The sequence below is a fragment of the Apium graveolens genome, unplaced genomic scaffold (genome assembly GCF_009905375.1).
Source record: "Apium graveolens cultivar Ventura unplaced genomic scaffold, ASM990537v1 ctg4523, whole genome shotgun sequence".
Lineage (NCBI taxonomy): Eukaryota > Viridiplantae > Streptophyta > Magnoliopsida > Apiales > Apiaceae > Apium > Apium graveolens.
In genome coordinates this window covers 101,567-123,094 of record NW_027418581.1, presented here as the reverse complement: position 1 = coordinate 123,094, position 21,528 = coordinate 101,567, and the positions used below count along the sequence as shown (strand labels likewise).

The window sequence follows — 21,528 nt, the reverse complement described above, 5'->3', positions numbered from 1 at the left end:
TATATCTCTCTCATTTGTTTATGTTAAGGAAAAATGATTCACTACAACAAAAATAACTAAATTCCACTAACTAAAAGCCACCGACATTAAATTTCACCAATTTCGGTGGAATTTAAAATCAACTAGAATTTTCGTTGATGAATGAATAAAATCCACCGCGTGCGGTGGAATTTAAGTTCGGTCGCTTTTAATCAGTGGAATTTATAGTCGGTCGCTTTTAATCGGTGGAATTTAATCTTAACTGTGCTTTTATTTTTATTAAACAATAATTTACAAATATTTGAAACAACAAAAACAACCGAATTCGGTGACTTTCATGTTAACAATAATTTAATTTACCTATGTTTACCTTTATACATACATATAATATTCTTGTAAGTATTCATATTCATATATACATGCTTTTATCCTTATAATTGTTCGTCTTTATTCGTTTAATCCTAGATTTATATATACTGTATCGCTATCTTATTATTGTATGCATATGTATAATGTATGTATTGTACATTCACAAGGGTTGATTAGATGCAAATGGTGTGGCAGCCTATTTACAGGTTTTAGAGAACAAAGAAGCATTTTAATTTTCATGCTAACTTGAAGATATTTAAAGATGCTGCATAGAAAAATGAAGAAGCATGTAATTAGACTAAGACACTTTTGTCTTATTAGTTTGTCTTTTTATAATGTAACTTGGTGATATATAAAACAAGAGTAGTAAGTAGAAAAACAATCAAGCAAGTAAGCAATCAACAAGAGAAATAGATAAATCTGTTTCTGTGAAGAACTTTTCTGTTCTTTGTAGTTCTACTTGTAAGCAGCTATGTACAACATTTGTATCACACAGTTCTCGATCTTATATATATATCTCTGGTGGAAAAGTTCAATCCACTCGAAAGTTTTAAATACTTGTGTTTAATTTTTTTGTGTTTGATTATGTCAATATTTTTATTTCACACTTTTGCTTAATCAAACACTGTTATATATTTGAGGTAGAATAGTTCTTGAAATCCAAAAGAAACCAGAATTACATTCAACCTCCTGCCCTTCTGTAATTCGTTGTTAGATTGTTTGGGAATAACAAATAGGACTGCTCACGAACCGAGCTATACGCGAATAAGATCGAGCTCGGCTCGTTAAGAGCTCGTTTGGATCGGGTCGTTAATGAACTTGACCTCGAACAGACAAATGTGTTCGTTAAGCAAAACGATTTCGATCCGAGTTTTGGGTTGCTCGGCTCGAGTTCGGCTCGAACTCGCTCGTTAAAACTCGAAAAAATTATAAGATGTTCTAAAAAAAATTCATATAGGTATGATTTTTTAAGTCATGTATTGGTGTCTCGGCTTATTTAAAAATATTTCTCATTGATCCAACCGTATGGATGTCATAAAACATATAGTTTATTGTTATAACCAAAGTTTCATGTCAGAATAATTTTATCCGGTTTGCTATTTTAATAGTCAAACATTAGTTTGGCTAGTGTTAGTAACTAGTGTTTAGTCCTGTATTGGTGTTTCAAATTTTTTAAAATATTTTCTATCGATCCAACCCTTTGGATGTCATAAAATATATATTTTATTCATATAACCAAAGTTTCAGATCAAAATAATTTTATAGCTATTGTAACATTCAAGTATTAGTTTGACTAGTACTACTAACTAGTATTCACTACTATATTGGTGTCTCAACTTATTTTAAAATATTTATCATCGATCCAACCATATGAATGTCAAAATAAATATATTTTAGTAATATAACCAAAGTTTCAGATCAAGATAACTTTATTCGGTTTGTTATTTTAACAATCAAGCATTAGTTTGACTACCACCGCTAACTAGTTTTTAGTCATGAATTGGTGTTTCGATTTTTTTAAAAATATCTTTAATCTATCCAACCATATGGATGTCAAGATATATATATTTTAGTTATATAACCAAAGTTTCAAAAAAAATTATTTGATAAGTTATTTTTACAGTCAAATAGCGGTTGACCTGAATTTTTTCTGTTCGACTCGGCCCGTTTATGTTCGCGAACAAGCTCGTATTCGGCTCGTTAGTTAACGAGTTCGAGTTCGAACACAATTTTTATTAGATAAGAAAGCTCGGCTCAGCTCGTTTCGTGAAATAAAAATAAAATAAAATTCAGCTATGTTTAATAAAACCTCGACTATATTCGATTCGTGAACAGGACTAATTAAAAGTGCTAATATTTGAAATTCGGAAAGCACACTTGTCATTATCACAGTAGTTTAATGAAGAATTGGACGGTAAACAGAAATCATATCCTTGATTCTCTATGTCATAACAAAATAACTCTCAAACATAATAAATAACAATTGATAAAAAGACAAGCATATTCTTTGATTGTTAACAAAATCTAGCATACTCCAAAATTTTACATGTTAAAAAACAAAAAATATGTGATAATTCTTATCTCCACTTAAATGTAACATCGTTTACAATATTAAACTAAATACTCATTAATAATTTATGCGCAAATGCATGTGATTTATGCCGGATGTATATATTATGAGTTTTGATTTACTTATGCAAGCAATGGGATTAATACAGAGCAGCTCTTTAAAGGAAATAAAAAATTGCTTACAAGGAAAACACTCTAACTAGATATAACCATTCCTCTTAATATTGAAATTTTAATGTTTTATTTTTCCAAAAAACCCAAAAAATGAAAACTCATCTCTCAAAGTTTTATATGATACCCTAGAAAAAAAAGTGAGACGGTTTTTTTAAATTATGTATCATGCCAAATTCACTAATAATTAAACTTTTTAATTATCAATAAATATAAAATTATATAATACCATAAGTTATTTTGTGATCATTATTATAAAAATCATGTTTTTGTGATATTTCCCCAAGTCTGCTTATCTTTTTTCTAGTTTGGATATTTTGTTGTGTATACGTTTTTGAAGTAAATAAAAATTTGACTGTCATTATTAATAATACTCAAAAAAAATCAAATACAAAATTCAAGACGAGATAAGAAAAAAAGAACTTTAGAACTAATTACTAAATGTTTATGTGCTAAACCTATAAATAAATTTTGATATTTCCCCTAAACACTTAGCATCCCTGCCAGCACAACATTTTTATCTTCTTTTGCCAAAAATCTGAAAATGTTTCAACACCGAGTTTTCTCTCCTAGATACGAAAATTTGACAATCTAATTTTTTCTTAGTAATAAGATATTATTAAACATGTGTATTTCTCGTTGGCGCCACGATCAAAAGATTACACAAGCCTCGATATCTTTGTCATTCGAGACTATAAACTTACATAATTTTCGCTTTCTTTCATATCAGCTCTACCACATCTCCAATGGTACCATTTTCGGACAACTTTTGACCTTTTGTCACTTATAGTGGCACTGTAGGAAGGTCTTTACACAGTGAGACTAAAATTTAAAGGTACGAGAGGAAGAATTGACAAAAAATATCAATATCAACATTAAATATATTAAATATTAAATAAATGAGGAACATAACCGGTTACTAATATCAATATCAACAACAAATATTAAATCAAATAAATGGGAGTGAGAGTACTGGAACCAAGTCTCTGCCTAAACCGAACTCCAATATCATATTAAATAATCAGCTCATCTAAAATTTTAAAATAATAAATAAAGGCCGCGGACCTTATACTCTTCAAATAATAACAATATCTTTAATGATCCATATAAAAAATGTCAATTGTTACCATTATTGTGACCCTTGTAATACAAAATATTCCTTAATCTCTTCTATATATAATAGAAGAACAAAGATATAATTCATGAGATTAAAAAGTCTCATTAAAAAGACTAAATTACCCATGTTTTTAATATTTATATAAAAGATATGGTTTATGGGAATCAAACTCAAGTTATTTAATTTAACTATACAACCTCTTACCACCACACCATATTGTCACATGTGTTTTTTATCATACAGAATTGTGCTAAATGAATATTTTATTTAACATTAAAGATACTTACTTGAATTTCGCAAAAAAAAAAGATAGTTAGTTAAATATTTGTACAGTTAATTTTAAAGAATTGAATTCCAAATATAAAATTAGGCGTAGTACATAAATTGATTATTATCTTATTTATTAATTATTTTTTAGTTTGAAAATATATCTCATATATTTTTAACATATCTTTTATTATAAAAATATTGAAAATAGAATCGTTTATTTATAAATAATCTATATTGGTATTACATATTTAGATAAGCTCGAATTATAATGAATCAATGCATTTTAGAAACTAGCTCATTGTTCAAAAAATACTCGAAATTTGACTACATGACCCGGCCGAAACATCGTCACATTCTACGTTTAGTAAATTTAAATTAAAAGTTCGGCGAGAATATCTTATCAATAATGTGAAATTTTTTAATAACTTATGTTAATATAAATTAATGTGTTTGAGATCTTTATAGGATCAAGTCAAGTAATTATTTATATTAAAATTACTAATATCACTGGTAACGTATTATTATTTTTGGGATTTGTCCCAATTTTAAGAATATTTGAAATTTGAAATGAGATCTTACTAGATTTGTTAAAACTACGATGATATATTAAATCGATTTATTTTTCATTTTTCACTTTAAAAAAAAACTAACTTTTTAAAAAGAATTCTTTTAGATCAACAATATTCATTGATCAAGATAATATTGTACAAATATTTTGAATTATTGAAATAAAAGTTATATCAATACTATATTGTAGCATTTGATTCAATGCATTTTATATTATTTAAGGAAAAAACATATATTGTTCAATAATTTGAAACAGTTAATCAGTTCAACTGATATTTATAAAACTTTATCGAACTGAAAATTTTTAATTTTAGAAGAATAGTATAAAATGTTATCAAATTATTATATGAAGAAATATTAGAGTTGTAATGAAAGAAACTTAAAAACGGTTTAAATAACGATATAAATATAATTTTTCTTTCAAATTCTTGAAAAAAAACATGAATATCAATAATAAGTTTTAAAAATATATAATTCATTTGTATGTTACAACAATGATTGATACCCGGTTGCGTAAAAAATTGATATGGATTGTTTGTCAATGATAATGTGAATACCATATATAAATTATAGCAATTTATTTATTATATAATTTTAATTTCTGAATAATTATAAATGCATGTTATTTAAGTAATCAATTATCTCACTAGATGTTAATAATGATTATACATGTACATAAATCAGATATTTAGCATATAAATAATTGAAACCATCATAATTTACTAAGAGATGTAACATACAATAATTTACATGCTAACACACACATACATATAACTTAATCTTACTTTGTTAACATTAGTGTAAATAAAAAAACTAACATTTTCCCATACATACATACGTTGAATTTCAAAAACTAATATTTTTCATTAAAATCAACTTTAATATTAGCAATAATATAAATTTTATATTATTGTATATTATAATCGCAAGTCATTCTGACTTCTGTTATGTATTTTTTATCTTTTTAAATTGAGTAAATTAATTGTAAGTTAATAGTGAACTTAGTAACAATATAGAGCATTACATATAGTTTAATTAAATAAATTCAAGATTTTGGTCAACTATGTATTCAACATATATGTTAATCTGTAGTTTTTTATTTGAATATATACTAACGCCATTCTACAGGTTAAGTTTAATCGTTTCGTTTTAAACGTACATTTACTGCTCTGTTTATATTTATTCATTAAATATAAAATAACGGGTAAGAAAAATATAATATAATAATAGTTGAGGGGATATTCACTCCTAAAAATGAGGAAGCATTCAAAGCTCCTAATGTTATAGAGGGGGACATTGAGTTTGTTGAAAAGAAATTTTATCTCAATTTCTTCAAAATTTGACTCAAGAGTTTGTATAAGGATATTGTTGGAGTTGCTCTACAAACATTATAATTGCATGATGTATAAAAAACTCTAGAAAATGACATGTGTCTCGCATAAGTTATTATGCTAGTTTATTATATATTGCCCAAATTTCCTTGAGTGATTATCCCAACAATTCAATATATTCACGTGGGACTAAACCAGTTACATAATTTTTAGATATTTCCCAAATATCCTTAAAATTTTATATGTTCGTAGATCACTTGGTTTCACTCCCGTAACGAAGACGAGAATGAATACCATTTTCGAATCATCAATCATTTCTCGCATATCCTCTTGAGTGATTAACCCAATAATTTAATATATTCACGTGGGACTGAACCACGGTACATAATTTTTAAATTTAAAAATAATTTACCGAGCATATCCTGTTTATTGATTTTACTTTCAAAATTTTAGAAACATGTAATGATCAAACTAAATATATGGATAAAAGTTGTTTTTTAATTTGAAAATAACTTTGAATTGATCTCATTATAATTTATAATGATCGAAATAAATATATGGTCAAAAATATATTACTATATACTCAACATCTATTACAAAGAGCAACTCATATCCTTCCATAATCATCCAATAATAGAAGAATATTAATTACTTTGGAAGGAGGCCCACAAAAAACATTTGATTAATTTAATTTAAAAATAGCATTCTCCAAAATCTTATAATATGTTTTACAAACAAAATTTGATGAGTCATCATATCCAACTTAAATGTAATTTTACAATTTCAAACTTATACTCACAACTTATTTATGGACAAATACATGTGATTTTAACACAAATGTATATATTGTGAGTTGTAATTTACTTCAAGGCATCAACAGGGTTAATACATGAACATAATTACTACAGAATTCCAATATTTTTCATAAACAAACCTCATGTTAATACAAAACAGTTGTCATAAAGGCACCATAATAAAGAAACTAAGGGCATCCAAATTATTCAACGAAGTGTTGATGCAGTGATTGAGTTTTTAGAGACTTCGTTACGGGAGATTAGAAATTTGACTGATGCATGGTCGTGTATAATTAATTAGTAAAAAAAATCAGTCTAACAGGAGTACATATAAATATTTGCACTTACTATGGAAAATGTGTTATTATTTACTTTTTTGTTTTTGCTAAAGTATTATTACTTGAACCTTGCTTGTTTGCATAAATATAGAAGAAAATGAATATTCAAGCAAGAAACCTGAGGATTAAATAGTAGAGACTGTAGAACAACTTATAAATCCTGTACTTGAGTATAGAACTGAAACATAGTACAGGGGAGTTAAAGAAAATTATTATGTACCAACAAGTCGCAGCTCACTTGAGTATATAAGTACAGACTACTGGGCACTAAAGAGTCAGGCCCAACCCATCAAAAACCATCTACCCGTTTTAAAAGCAGTGTGTATATTTTATTAAGTCAAATTAATTACTTTATATTAAAAAAATTTAGTAAATATTCAGGTGCATTTCCTTCTATGTTACAATGATCTCAAACAAGATTTGCTAATCTTTTATATCATATGTTCAATTGGACAAATGATTGAACAGACGATTGTTGCAGCATATCTTACTGCGCTTATTATCAGCAATATAAAGTAACACTTATTTTTCTTATATACATAAACTTGAGGCAAAAGTTTTAGAATTATCATCTCACCGCCAAGGAGGTTCTAACAACCTACAGAAATCAGCCATCTTTATAATGCACGCCATGTACATTCATATCAGTAACTGTGTGGTCTGCTATCTTGATGTAGTAACATTGCTCAAACATAATATTTCAGAGAAGTGTTCAAATGAAAAAGTCTAATCTTGTATTTGTTCAATAGCTTGATCTTTAAATTCGGAACTATACTATAGTAGAAGTACATATTTAAAACGTAGCGGTTTCTGAAATAACTAGAAATAACACTTGCCTCTCGAAGATTTCTAGCAAACAACTTTTCACATTCTATATGATGTGCACAACAATGTCATCGGAACTTCAAGAACTGTATAGCGAGTTCCTCTTAGGCCCTGCACACTGCAGAAGGCGTTCACATAGGGGAGAAGTCCCAATGCACCAGCCTTGCCTTGTTCAAACATATATATAATAAATTAGGAGATTTCCGGGGGTTGAACTCATGACAGCTGATACAGATAGACACTTAAGCATCCCGTCAAGCACAACCTACTATCCTCTTTTGTCCAAGAAGTGAAGATGGTTCAACAACGAGTTTCTCTCTCGCAGATGTGAAGATTAAGACAGTTAATTTCTCATGTACTGTAATGCAGTGAGATATTGTTCTACAAAGCTGAAACATGGGTATTTTCTTCATTGGCGCCTGAACCTGAAGATTTTAGACAGGCCTCAATATCTTTGCCATTTGAGTCTGTAAACTTGAGGTAGTTTTCGGTTTCTTTCATATCTGTGCTACCATTTCTTCGATGGTACCATTTTCGGACAGGGTTTGGCCTTTTGTCACTTATGGCAATGGCAATGTCATTCGGGAAAAGGTCTTTACGAAAGCATGGAAAATTGTTGTCACGAGGAGGGCTGTCAGTGTGAATGTTGCAACGACACAAAGTATGATCGACAGTGACTTGGTTATAACATTTGACACTTCAAGTGAGTACCTAAGGGTTGCAATGGCAGCACCAGTCATTGGGAAAGTGTAGGCCCACCAAGCCAGTGAAAACCTATAAATAACGATGGAAATAAAGCTCAAAACCTCAGACAGCTATATTTTGAAGGAATCATAAATACCAAATACAGAATCCATATTGTGGAAAATACCTGAATCCTCGGCAGAAATTAACTCGAACAGCCTGCAGAAACAAAAAGAGGGATGGACTTTTAGCCAACAAATATTTCAACTGAACAAGTGAAACAGGACCGCAATCAACTTGATGAGTTTCCATATTTTTTTGAGCATCATTCTAGGATTAGTATCACAACTTTTTGTGCAAACAACACTAAAAGTAAATTTATTCATTACTAAACTGAATGTCATTCATACTAAACCTAAATATGATAGGAAACGTTTAGAAGCAACAGTCTGTGTTACTGAGAATTGAATTAATGAAATGTAGGTATATGAATAAAGATTTGTGGCTTATTTATGCAGAAGAACTAACCAGTGAGAAATAAAGGAACAGAGCGATAAAATAAGCAATCATTGACCCAAAATCGAATGATCCTTGTATTCTTGCCCATGCCATTGAAGCAACGCTAGGTGCAGCAACAAAAAGAAAGAACACGGGATGGAGTTCCTTTGGGAGCGTTTCATTTGTTGGAAGCCTCTGGTACAGTGTAACAAACAGGACTGTGTAGTGAGCCAGTCCAACCGCAAAAAAGAAAATCGGTCCTTCTTTTAACCCCAGTGTTGCACCCAATAGTGCCCCCACAAAATTCCCAACAACAGAAAGATGGTTTGATGGATTTGCTACCTTTGAAAGTCTTCTCTGTCCTCCTGACATCCACTGTCCGTATATCTTCAGCTCAAGGATTAAGATAGGCGTCATGAGGACATACCATAAAGCCTGATGCAGGTCTTTTGTCAAAGAAGGTGGAACTCCTAGAGCTAAATACAACAAGGCTATCCACGGAGCAAAGAAGAAGTTGACACGTATTGGATGATAGTACTCACGACGAACAGCCTCAAAGTAGAATACAATCTTCAGAATGTAGGTGAAAGCCACCACGCTAAAGAACAACGGATAAGAACCATAGAATAATGTTTACTTTCGTGCTGATATGGAGAAATCCCATTGTGGTACTTGTGGCTAAATTTTTCCACATTATGGCTTGGCTGCTGACACCAAGGCATAAACCGAATGAAGAGATAGGGTAACGAAGAAGAAATGGCCACAGTTTATCGTCTGGAAGCATTATTTCCTCTGAAGGCTGTAAGTTTGATGACGGCTAAATTTTTCCACATTATGGCTTGGCTGCTGACACCAAGGCATAAACCGAATGAAGAGATAGGGTAAGGAAGAAGAAATGGCCACAGTTTATCGTCTGGAAGCAGTATTTCCTCTGAAGGCTGTAAGTTTGATGACAGTACATATAATATGAACATATTAGTATTTCAACAAAAAACCAGAACTAGATGAATATAATTTTTCCGGTGTGCAAAGGCACACTATTTGACAAATATATCTATAATTGTGTAAGTGACGCTTGAATGCACACAAATTAGTAAAAGGTAACAATTCCATACAAATGAAACTTTACTTTTTGATCCGTGTATAAAGGTTTTTAGTTTGACAAGTAGAAGCTAAATCTTGACATGCAAATTGTCACAAATACATTGAGAACATGAAGAACTTGTAAAAAGAAAGGTCATCAGAACATACCCTAAGAGTATCCAACTCCGGTCCTTCCAAGGCATCAAAATATCGGTGAACAGGTACATTCTCCATTTCAGTAGTTTTTTTAAGTGGTGTTCCTGTCTCATTTACCTTTCCACGCAAATTTGATAATTGTCTATCTAACTTTCCAGAAAAAGTTTTAAAAGAATTGTATCTTTTATCTGTAAGAGTCTTTCTCATGGGGTTTCTGAGGGGGAGGTCAGGAGCTTTTCCACTTATAACTGCATCATTTAACTCAGAGCCTTTTGGTATTGGCTGTGAACCAAAGATTGGCTGTTTGATCTTTGGAATATCAGTAGAAAGTGGAGAATGTGAAACACCGCTGCTGGAAATTAATTCACAATCATCCCTAAAGAGAACTCTTTTCTTCCCCTCCAAGTGGTCTTCTATAGGAGAAGGCGGCATGCTGATGGAAATGGATCGTGTTCTCTGGTGGGACTCAAAATCACAGTTTTGGATCTCCGCTGCATCTATCTTGGTTTCCTAGTGCATTAAACATAAATAAATTATTTAAAATACAACGATCCTTTACTGGTTAAAAGTTAATAATAACTGTATTACATTATCCACATCCTTGCTATAGCCAATCTAAAAGATAGAAGAGTAATAATCTAACAGCTACAACGACATTACTAAGTAGTGAGACTGCTGGTAAATGACATGTACACTACAAGAAGTAACAAATAAACATAGGTTTAGTGAAATATTTACTGGGAAAGACTTTCCAAAGCAATATAGTTTTGGACTATAAACTCCAGAGTTAATTAAATGTTCAATAGCACATACGTCCGTGGTACTGCAGAGCTTAAATAACAGCTATCTTGGTATACATGTTTACATAGATAGTATATGACTAAAAACATAACAAAAAGTTGAATTTTAAAGACATTAACGAAGTTTCTTCCAAAGAGTCCAACATTATGAATTCATAATATCAGTTTTATACTTTTATCACTTCAAATCCTTTAAATTTGACAAAAAAGCCCTGTCCTCTTAACTACTTAATTTTGATCAACTTAAACTCACTAGTGTTCAAAGATCACATGCATGACCCTAATCAAACAAGTTTGTTGTCCAAGCAGTTAAGGATTTAAGATAAGATTGATATAGAGATCAGGACACATACAGAAAACTGAAAGAAAAAAGACTGCAACACCAAAATATTCTTTTCCCAGGTCTATTTATGTTTTAGCAATGTGATGTTTGCTATTGCAGAAGCCTAATATGACAGACCTTAGAGAGCACAAAATTACGAAACATTAAAGTAATTAAGTTCCAATAAAATTTGAACTACCATTACAAAAGAAACAGAACAGGATGAGAAGGTGAAGATGCACCTGCATCTACTCTCTCAAGATTTAGAATATGTGGACTGCATTGAGAAAGGCCCACATGTCCCTATGAGAGCTGCTATAGTAAATAAGCCATCCATCCAAAAGCCTAGAGCAGAATGGTCTGATCCACATATTAAACAAGTTCATAAGGTTAAGAAGGTCATGAACATTTTGTTTAATGGTGTTGATGGTAACATGTTTGACAAGATCATAAAGTGTAAAACTGCTAAAGAGGTCTGGGATACTATTCAGGTCATATGTGATAGAACTGAGCAAGTAAGGGAAAATAAAATACAACTCTTGATTCAACAATATGAGCATTTTCATAGTGAAGAAAGTGAGCCACTCACTGACATTTTTAGTAGATTTCAAAAACTGCTGAATGCTCTAAAGTTGCATGGAAGAGTCTATTAAACAAAGGACTCAAACCTCAAATTCCTCAGATCTCTACCAAAGAAATGGAAATGTATGACAATCTTATTAAGAAACTCTCAAGATTAAAAGGAATTCACCTTGGATAGACTGTATGGGATTCTAAAAAGTTTAACAACTAAAATTTGGAAAAAAATAATTTTAAATTTAATTTTACTTTAAAATAATTTTTGATAAGTGTGATTTTATTATGATTCCTACTGTAAAATTACTCTAAACTCTATAATTAAAGTTCAATGATTTTTTAAATTAAAATATTGTGCAACTTTGATTTAATTTTGGTAATTAAAATTTATAATTATATATAATAAAAAATAAAATAAATCGATTTCTGGTTGATTTTTGATTGGAAATTAAAAAATTAATCTTTGATAATTTTAAAACTATTATCCTCCCAGTGATCAAAATTTAATCGATATAATTACACAATCTTGTATGAATTTTATAAATTAATCGATGAGATTGGGAATATTTAAAATATTTTTTTTAAAAAAAAAGAAGAAAAGAGAGATTCTTTATGAATTTTTTTTATTTAATAAAATAAATTCAATATAATTACTTGAATTTCGTTAATATAATGGATTCATATAATTATATTTCATGTGTGTCTACAATATATATAATATTAAAAATAAAAATAATAAAATAATAATTATTTTAACAAACATAAATGGTACTAGTTATAGGGTAGTAAAGTATAACGTGTGCATCTATCTTTTAATATGTGATTAAAAATGCTTTAAAATATAAAAACAGTTGACTAGTGACTGAATATTGTTAAATTATGAGTCACTTATAGAGTAAAGTTGTATGAAGTTCACCTTATAAAGTCCATCTATGTTTTGCAAATAAAATATCTTCTAAAATGTGTTATCTTGCAAAACATGTTTCACAAATATCATTACTTCAATAAAATCATGCAAATCTCATATATTTACAAGTATAATATGTATATTCTGGAACATGAACATTTATTTTGTGCAAAGTAAGCATGTTTTGTGGAATAATATATTTTGCAACGTTAGACTTGTAAAATCTGTGCAATCTGCAAAATTTTCAATTAAATTATGATATTTGTAGGATATCATTCAAAAATTGATACGTTTTGCAATAATTTAAGCTACATTTTGATGAAATAAACTGAACTATCAACTTATATATATATAGGTGTTTATATTAACAGAGAGAGGAAAAGTACGTAGAAAGTCTGATGTTTATAAAATGAGATACATAACAGAATAAATAAGCTTCCAACAATAGTGGTAGCTGAGACATAGAAAACACTCCTACACGTACTCTACTACTCCATTTATTTCTCCATGATCCTAAAAAGACTCTAACAGCTAAAGACTTAATCAAAACTACTACTGCACCTGCAATGCACGTCCACCACCTATTTTCAAACATAATAAAAACATAAATAAAATATATATAAACAAGTTTAGATTAAATAAAACCAACAATCTCCCCGTAATCTAAACTTGTGTGCACAAGTCTTTAACACCCAGAAGCCTGCGCATGCGTTCGAACTTCACTCTAACCAGAGCCTTTGTCAAGGTATCAGCTCGCTCCATATCTGTGATCACGTGCTTGATGACTATTTTCCCATGCTCTACACATTCACGTATAAAGTGGTATCTAATGTCTATATGTTTGCTTCTCCCATGAAAAACAAGATTTTTTGCTAAGTCGATAGCAGATCTATTATCCAAATATAAAATCACGGGACCCACCTGACTTCCTGTTATCTGACTTAACAGTTTGCGCGACCAGATTCCTTGGCATGCAGCAGCAGTTGCAGCCATAAATTCCGCCTCGCAGGACGATAAAGCCACACACTTTTGCTTCTGCGACACCCACGTTATCAAGCTCTCGTTCAAGTAAAATACCACCCCACTAGTACTCTTCATGTCCTCAACGTGCCCAGCTAAGTCACTATCTAAGTATCCAGTTAAGATATTATTTTCGCTGACACTTGAATACACCAAACCATACTCCAGGGTACCTTTAACATATCTCATAATCCGTTTTACAGCATTAAGATGTATTACTGTAGGTTTTTCCATAAAGCGGCTAACTATACCCACTACATAAGCTATATTGGGTCGCGTGTGTACAAGATAACGCAGACCTCCCACAATGCTTTTATAACGCGTAGCATCAACCAATTCGCCCTATATATCAGCTGTGAGTTGCTCTTTTGGCTCCATCGGGTATTTTGCCGGATTACATTCTAACATCCAGACCTTTTGTAGCACTTTCTTGGCGTAGACAGCTTGTTTGAGTTCGATATACCCCTTTCCTTGTTTCACCTCCATTCCCAAGTAGTATGAAAGCTTCCCTAAATCACTCATCTCAAATTTCACATTCATCTCCTTCTTAAATTTTTCGATTTCAGTGATATTTGTACCTGTGACAAGGAGATCGTCGACATATACTCCTACTATCAGAACTTTATCACCCTCCCTTTTTGTGTACACCGCATGCTCGTACGGGCATCTGATAAAACCAAGCTCTTCAAGTGTCTTACTCAGCTTCTTGTACCATGCTCGTGGGGCTTGACGCAGCCCGTACAATGCCTTAATTAATCTGTACACTAGCTGCTCTTTTCCTGGCTTTACGAAACCCTCCGGTTGAGAGACATTAACTTCCTCCAAAATTTCTCCGTTTAAAAACGCAGATTTCACATCAAGGTGGTGCACCTCCCAGAAGTTTTTGGTAGCCAAAGCAAGCAGTAAATGAACGGTTTCGAGACGCGTTACAGGAGCAAAAATCTCCTAAAAGTCCACACCAGGAATTTGGACGTATCCTTTCGCCACTATTCTTCCTTATATTTGATAATATCTCCATTTGAATCCCGTTTGAGTTCAAAAACCCACTTCAGATTAATGGGTTTATGACTTGGTGGCATGTGGTCAACTCTCATGTATTGTTCCTTTATATTGCTTCCATTTCAATTTTCATCGCTTTCTCCCACTCCTGGCTTTTTCCAGCTTCTTTATAGTGGACAGGCTCTTCAACACCAACAAAGAACAATTCATCCCCTGGTTCTATCTCCTCTGTGTTGTTGTAGATATCGCTCAACCGTCTGAGCTTCTTGGGTTCGTTGCTACCTTCAGAATTTGTGCTGCTGCTCTCATTATCAGAAACCGTATCTGGTGTTGTAGCACTCGATAATATATCTGTTGCAGGACTCGCAGAATCTGTGTGGTGGTTGGACATCCACAGTTTCCAGAGGCTAAGAAAAAAGAAAAGGTGGGGCTCAAACAATAACAAAAGCAAGCTGCTTTAGAGGCCAAGAACCAAGCTAAGAAGCCTATAACCACAGATTCTGTAATGCCCACTATAACAGCTAAGACTCAGAATGAAAAAAAGCAAGTAGAATCAAAGCAGACTAAGAAACAAAGATACAAGCTCAAACCAAATAGGAGGTCGGATTTCAATGAAGACGAGGATGAATATATGCCAACCCAATCTACTACCTCAAGTCAAATAGCCATGCCCAAAATGGAATAAGATGAATTCAAGGTTTATCCTGACATGAATTTCCACGGTGAAACCATAATTCTCAAGGATAAACTTATAGATTGAGAAAGCCTACCTCTTCCTGATCTAAACATTCCAATCATATCCAAGCCAAAGAAGACAAAGTAAAGAGCAATCAAGAAGGTCAAGCCTGTCAGACTTCAATCCAAATCATTGGCCAAACCCAAACCAACTGTCAATAAGGGAGATCAACTCTTCATTTGTTACATCAAAGAATTCTCAGACATAAATCTTTATCTGGATGAGCTACAAGAAGGTAGAGCTAGTGATGCTTATAAACATCTTCCAGAAAGATTAGTGTTCAGGTACAAGGGTGGAAAAGAGATGACTTGGCCACTTCACAGAATTTTCAATGAAGGCTAATCTGTTTTGGTGAAAATTTTCTCCTCAATAAAGAAGAATTTTGGATTCAACATTGTTGCCAAGAAAATGGTACTAAATAAAATTGAGGAGATAATGAACATCAAAAGAAACCCAAATGCACTCCCAAGAGCATTAACTATTCTATTCACTAGATAAAGAGTGCATTTGAGGCCTTACTAGATAATAGAGTTCAAAGATGAAAAATGCATCAGAAGATTCTTCAGATTGGAAGATCAGCTTAAGATTTCAAGCAATGAAACTCTTATGGATATGCAAAAAAAGCTGGATCAGACAAATGAGGATAAATCTGAATTCTACAAGCAATTTTAACACCAGATTGAAGAAAATAATGAGAAGTTGGGTAAGAAGTTCAGACAGTCAAGGAAATAATCTAAATCTGCTCAGTCTAGAGTAGCACCTTGAAAATGGCTTGTGAGACTCTCTACAAACCTTCCTCTATATGTTTGTCATTAATTTGCAGCACTTGTAAATTTTATCTACTATAATTCAGTCTGTATTCATAGGGTGTTTTGTTATCATCAAGTTTCTCTTAATTTATGGCTATAATTCCAGTAGACATAAATTTGTGGAGATTGTTAGGAATATATTGTGTACTTGATGATAAGTTAAACAAAATACTTAGTAGATTTTATCTAGTAACTTTATAGCTTTCAATGGATGATCACTTCAATATCCGTTGAAAGGGTAGTTTATGTATTAATAAGTTTAGTAGCACATTTCTGCATATTGTAATGCCTTAAAGAACTAGATGTTGTAGAATATTTTAAGTCATGTTGAATACTAGATTGATATAAAAGATAGGTTTGCTAATTGTAAATATTAGATGTCATATAATCTTGTATAAATGAAATGGAGTTAACTGCTATAAAGATAGTCTCAAAGGATGTTCCACAAGGCTTCAACAGATGATCAACTAAATTCTCAACGGATGATCAACTAGACTCTCAACGGATGATCCAACAAAATCCCAATGGATGATCCCACTGAGTTTTAACGGATGATCTAACTTAGTTCCAATAGATGAACAAATTCAAAAGAGCAGTTGATAGTGACTTAACAGTCATATACGTTGATTGTAAGCAAATGGAATGTGGCAGCCTATTTACAGGTTTTAGGGAACAAAGAAGCATTTCCATTTCCATGCCAAACTGAAGATATTCAAAGATGCTGGATTGAGAAATAGAGAACCATGAAATTAGACTAGAAATATTTTGTCTTATTTGTTTGTCTTTTAATCATGTAACTTGGTGATATATAAACCAAGTGTAGCAAGTAGAATAGTATCCAAGTTAGTAGGCAATTACCAGAGAAATAGATAAAGTTATATCTGTAAAGAATTTCTCTGTTCTTGTAAGTTCAACTTGTAAGCAGCTGTGTGCAAAGATATTGCATCACAGAGTTCTCATATTAATATATCTCTGTTGGATAAATTCAATCCACCAGAAAGTTTTTAAATACTTGTATTTGATAAATTTGTGTTTGATTTATTCAATACTCTCATTCCGTACTTTAGCTAAATCAAACACTGATATATATTCATAGTAGAATAGTTTTTAAAATTGAAAAAGTAGCCAGAATTACATTCAACTCCCCTTATGTTTGTTGGGAATAAAAATTGGGATAAACAAGAGCAACAACTTTGCTTGTGTTGCAGATGCTCCAAGAAAATAATGTCAAAAATATGGCTCTGTTCATTATCTAACTCACCTTTGTAAAAAGGTTGTTAGTAAGCTAGGAATGGGAGCATGCAAGTACAATGAAGCAAAAACTGAAAATCCCTACTCATTCTGTGATAAGTTTGATTGCATACCTTGCAACATGAAAGTAATGATAAGTTGCCACAAGCTAACAGTTGATCTTAAGGAAATCAATATTAATTCTTCAGCTCAAAAGGATAATGCACATCATTCAATGAACTCTATTCTTTCTGAATCATCAAACTCTACCTCTATCAAATCTGTTAACAAGAAGAAAGTACCCAACACTGCTTGGGTTGCTAAACCCACTTAAACTCATTGTGCGCAGGGCAAAAAGAAAAAAGTCATATGGATCACAGATAGTGGATACTCAAGACATATGACAGGTGATATGGCCCTGCTATCACAGTTTGAGGAGAAGGCTGGCCCATTTGCTGTTTTGGAGACAACAGCAAAGGTTTCACAATGGGATATATATGGCAAATTAATTTCTGGAAATGTTGTCATTGAAGATGTATGATAAGTGGCATTTTTTACCACTTAGAACGTCTTAAAATGGCTTAAATTGGTGTCTTGAAATCAAGTATTTTGTGTATTTGATGCGTTTTTCTAGTGTTTATGCATTTCAGGGTATTAGTTGCATTTCGGAGGAGGAATCATCAAGAATATGCCTTGGCATGTGTTCACCGTTGAGAGAGGAAAAGAACGGGCAGATTACGGCGAAGAAACGGAGCAAACCTGGAATTTTTCCAGTAGGGTCCTGCGCGCCCGCGCAGCAATGCTGAGCGGCCGCGCAGCAGCCTTGCGCGCCCGCGCAGAAATGCTGAGCGGCCGCACAGGGTCGGGGAAAAATTGAATTATTTTAGACTTCTACTTCTGTTTGGCTTCCAACTTCTATGTAATCTGAGTTTTATGGGACTATTATATAAGTAGATTTGAGATGTTTTCATAGAGAAAAAAGAAGGAGATTATGTTTTAGATTGTGTTTTGCGCAAGGAGCGAAGGAGATAAGGAAGAAGACCGATTTAGCACACTGCAGCGAAGAAGAAGCATATTTTCTTGTGACTCTTGTTTCGTTGTAACGTTGGATGCTAGTTTTCTTGCTGTGACTTATTTACTCTTGTGACGTATTCTGTTTTAATATAATTAGTTTAGTTATTATTTTCTTGTGTTGTTTATCATGATTTCATATGAACCCATGATGGCAATAAGTTCTATTATGGGCTAATTGTGATCATGGGGTTGCAACGGATTTATTATGGAATTCTTTAGTTAATTGTTTAATACTTTAGTGTGTGATGATTGCATGATATCTAGTATTGGTTGTGCGTATTCGTCTTATGTGCGTCACGAACATATAAGATAGGGTGTTAATCTCTTGTGAAGCGACGGTGGATCTTGAGATTTAGAACTTGCCATGCTAGCATAGGTTCATGTACGTTGTGCATGATTAGTGGGTAACTCTAACAGTTTTATTTGCCCTATGTAATCAAAAGGAATAACTTGTGCTTAAATCGTTGTGTTGTCAATTTCTGTAGACATATAGGAACTCAACATGATTGATGACTACTCAACTTCTATCTTAATTGTGGATGCTTGGTAGAATGGTATTAGTACAATGAAAGTTGGCTTTTATCAGTTTCGTGTTATTCGATTAATATCATCACTGTCACATGCTAAAGGTAATAACAATGGCTATATAAGGAAGTAATAATGAAGTTGTGATCTCATGAGTGTTTTATTATTGATAAATAGAAGTGTCAGTTAAGTGGTTAATTAAGTAGTTAATTATAGTTAATATTTAATCAACAATTTTAAGTGTTCTTATCTTAACATTGAGAAGTAATCATACATTGGTGAGTGAGTTAAATTAGACAATAAATTAGTCTGAGTCTCTGAGGGAACGAACTAGAAAGTATTCTATATTACTTGCGAACGCGTATACTTGCGTGAATATTAGTGCGTGTTTTCGCCCTAACAAGTTTTTGGCGCCGCTGCCGGGGACTCGGCGTATTTGTTTAGTTTATGTACTTACCATCATTGGTCATTAGGACTCAGTGATTAGGACGTAGTAGTTAATTACTCTTTTCGGTTGTGTTTCAGGTACTTTAGCAAGCGTTTATGCAAACTCGTTCTCGTGCTTGCAAGAGGACCTTAGATACAGCTGAGGAGAAAGACGAAGTTCTTGATACTCCGGAGAAGTTAGATTTTGAGGATTCGGATTCAGGAACTGAGCAGAAAGAACCAGTAAATATGGGAGATCGTATTGTTCAAGCTGATCCAGCTCTTATGGATTTTTCTCGGCCTAAAATTGATGACATTCAGTCAAGCATCCTTTATCCGGCTATTCAAGCTAACACCTTTGAAATCAAGCCGGGCACTATTCAGATGGTGCAGAATTCTGTTTCTTTTGGAGGAGCGGCAACTGAAGACCTCAACATGCACATAAGGAATTTTGTCGAGATCTGCAGCACTTTTAAGTATAATGGCGTGACTGATGAGGCTATCAAGTTGAGGCTTTTCCCATTCTCACTGAGGGATAAAGCTAAAGACTGGTTACATTCTGAACCAGCTGGGTCCATCACTCTGTGGCAAGATCTTGCGCAAAAGTTTCTGGTAAAGTTTTATCCAATGGCAAAGACTGCTGCTATGAGGAGTGCTCTTACTCAGTTTGCGCAGCAACCTACAGAATCTATGTGCGAGGCTTGGGAACGCTACAAGGAAATATTGAGAAAATGTCCACATTATGGAATGCCAGATTGGATGGTAATCACTGGTTTTTATAATGGTTTGGGGGCCCAATCTCGGCCCATGCTCGATGCAGCAGCTGGAGGAGCCTTATGGGCTAAAAGCTATACTGAGGCGTATAATCTTATAGAGACAATGGCTGTAAACGAGCATCAAAACCCAACTCAGAGGATGACGTTAGGCAAGGTAGCAGGTATTCTAGAAGTTGATGCAGCCACCACTATTGCAGCTCAGCTCCAAGCGCTATCAATGAAGGTTGATTCTCTGGCTACGTATGGAGTTAATCAAATAACTATGGTTTGTGAGCTTTGTGCAGGTTCTCATGCTACGGATTAGTGTTCTCTTGTCAACGAATCTGTTCAGTATGTGAATAATTATCAGCGACAACAGCAGCCTGTGCCAGCGACCTATCATCCTAACAACAGAAATCATCCAAATTTCAGCTGGGGGAATAATCAGAATGCTATTCAGCCAACATATCAGCAAGGAGTAAGTAAACAGTTTAACCCACCTGGATTCCAGCAACCACAACAGTATGCTACAAGGCAATCATATCCTCAATAGGGAAGTGCAGCTGCACCTACTAGTGCTGATTTTGAGGAACTTAAGCTGTTGTGCAAGAGTCAGGCGGTTTCTATCAAGACCTTGGAAAATCAAATCGGTCAATTAGCCAATGCAGTGCTCAATCGTCAACCTGGCACTCTTCCCAGTGACATGGAAGTACCAGGAAGGAAGGAAACTAAAGAGCAAGTCAAGGCTATTACCTTAAGGTCTGGAAAAGTAGCTGATGCTGAAAAGGCAAAAGAAGTCGAAGCTGAAGTTAGAGATGAAGAATCTAAGCAAAAGGAGAAAGTGGCGGAACCAAAGAAGACTACTGTTGAACACACTCTGCCTGAGGCTAATACAGGGGAGAAACAGCTCTATCCTCCACCACCTTTTCCTAAGAGATTGCAGCAACAAAAGCTGGATAGACAGTTCGGGAAGTTTCTGGAGGTGTTCAAGAAATTTCACATCAATATACCTTTCGCTGAGGCTCTGGAACAAATGCCTAGTTATGCGAAGTTTATGAAGACTATTCTTTCAAGGAAGGTGAAACTGGATGACCTTG

At 33.0% G+C, this 21,528-nt stretch overlaps 1 non-coding gene and 1 pseudogene across 1 annotated transcript; both read right to left on the bottom strand.

Annotated features, from left to right (window-relative positions):
• Positions 1–8,212: 8,212 nt before the first annotated feature.
• Positions 8,213–14,111, bottom strand: LOC141702021 (S-type anion channel SLAH2-like; annotated as a pseudogene).
• Positions 14,112–20,318: 6,207 nt separating this feature from the next.
• Positions 20,319–20,425, bottom strand: LOC141702025 (small nucleolar RNA R71). The gene has a single exon (XR_012566981.1). It is a non-coding gene; the product is annotated as a small nucleolar RNA R71 (small nucleolar RNA).
• Between the last annotated feature and the right edge of the window lie 1,103 nt (positions 20,426–21,528).